The sequence below is a fragment of the Durio zibethinus genome, unplaced genomic scaffold, assembly GCF_047325235.1.
Source record: "Durio zibethinus cultivar Kanyao isolate XHJ-2024 unplaced genomic scaffold, ASM4732523v1 HiC_scaffold_163, whole genome shotgun sequence".
Lineage (NCBI taxonomy): Eukaryota > Viridiplantae > Streptophyta > Magnoliopsida > Malvales > Malvaceae > Durio > Durio zibethinus.
Genome location: NW_028322786.1, coordinates 49,242 through 51,027, shown reverse-complemented (window position 1 = coordinate 51,027; position 1,786 = coordinate 49,242). Strand labels below are relative to the sequence as shown.

The window sequence follows — 1,786 nt, the reverse complement described above, 5'->3', positions numbered from 1 at the left end:
GAATCTATTTCTTTTTCTTTTCTACTCTTGTCCTGCCGCTCTATTTTTGTGAATACCGTTTAGAATGATTGATGAATCAAAAAATTTCAATTGAACTTATTCTTTCAATTGGTATTTTTGCTTATCCCCGTCTCTTTTAAAAATTGAAACTTAGGTAAGTGCTTTATAAACATATGTATAAAAAGAACATATTTCATTTAGCTCCTTCATGCCTACTCTAACTAGTTATTTCGGTTTTTTACTAGCGGCTTTAACTATAACCTCAGCTCTATTTATTGGTCTGAGTAAGATACGACTTATTTGAAAATTAATTGAATGAACGAACAATTAATAAAAACAAAGTTTTCTGTCCTATTCCATATATTCTATAGTTCCTTACCGTGTTAATTATCAATTATTAGTTATTGATATTCATGGGCAATAGAGATTAATATTTAGGGATAGATATTACCTTTCTTTTTCTCCTTTCAAATAAATTGAAATGATTGAAGTTTTTCTATTTGGAATCGTCTTAGGTCTAATTCCTATTACTTTGGCTGGATTATTCGTAACCGCATATTTACAATACATACGTGGTGATCAGTTGGACCTTTGATTAATTAACATCTCTTTTTTTGACTGACCCCTTTAATTTTAATTTAATTAATTTAATTCAAGGAGGTCAAATTCGAATTGCTGTTCAATTTTTTTTTTTTTTTTTTTTTTTTCAGTTCGGTGTAATTTTCGACTTAACAAGAGCGGAATCACGCTCTGTAGGATTTGAACCTACGACATTGGGTTTTGGAGACCCACGTTCTACCGAACTGAACTAAGAGCGCTTTCTTATCATAATAAATAAGACTGTAAAAAAGAGGATTCTTTTATTTTATAACCCCAATACATCGTGCACACCTATACTATCATATATCATATATAATATGAGAAAATGATAGATTATGTATGCTTAATTTTAATCAATCTAAAACTAAAATGGCTCCCTCCTTACTGCTCAAAGGAGAAGTAATAGGTAGGGATGACAGGATTTGAACCCGTGACATTTTGTACCCAAAACAAACGCGCTACCAAGCTGCGCTACATCCCTTTCAATTGGCCTACGATGTTATTGTAGAGAATCCCTGTCTTGTTTTCCACACCCTTATTTCATCTATTGATATACAAAAATTATCTTTCCATTTCCTCTTTTTGGTCTCATATCATATAACAACCATATAATGAATAATAAATGAATCTTTTTGGCGGGAATTCTCAGGCAGAAAGGGACCTATTTTGCTGTTTTAAGAAAAGGAAAATCTTATCTATCGAATCATTGTACATTTAAATTTTAATTTTGAATTAGGAATTCCGGGTACAAATATACAAATACAAGTGGTCTTTAACCACACATACATGTGATTATATATGTATTACCATAATGTATGTAATACGATAAAGAAGGAGGATTTTAAATGCGAGATCTAAAAACATATCTTTCCGTAGCACCGGTACTAAGTACTCTCTGGTTCGGTTCTTTAGCGGGTTTATTGATAGAGATCAATCGTTTCTTCCCGGATGCGTTAACATTCCCTTTTTTTTAATTCTAGTTATTGTCGCGGGACGGGGTGAAAAAGATTAGATCGATATACAATCAAATATCTGTGACTAATCTCTCGCCCCCCCTTGACTTTAGTTGTTTTTAGAATTATAATTATATAAGAAATGAATTCTAATTATATAAGAAATAATTCTATTTAGTTTTTTTAGAATTCTAATTATATAAGAATTATATAAAATAAATAAGGAAGGTAGA

At 30.9% G+C, this 1,786-nt stretch overlaps 2 non-coding genes across 2 annotated transcripts; both read right to left on the bottom strand.

Moving 5' to 3' along the window:
- Positions 1-744: 744 nt before the first annotated feature.
- TRNAW-CCA (transfer RNA tryptophan (anticodon CCA)) lies at positions 745-818 on the bottom strand. The gene has a single exon. It is a non-coding gene; the product is annotated as a tRNA-Trp (tRNA).
- Positions 819-1,007: 189 nt separating this feature from the next.
- TRNAP-UGG (transfer RNA proline (anticodon UGG)) lies at positions 1,008-1,081 on the bottom strand. The gene has a single exon. It is a non-coding gene; the product is annotated as a tRNA-Pro (tRNA).
- Positions 1,082-1,786: the final 705 nt, after the last annotated feature.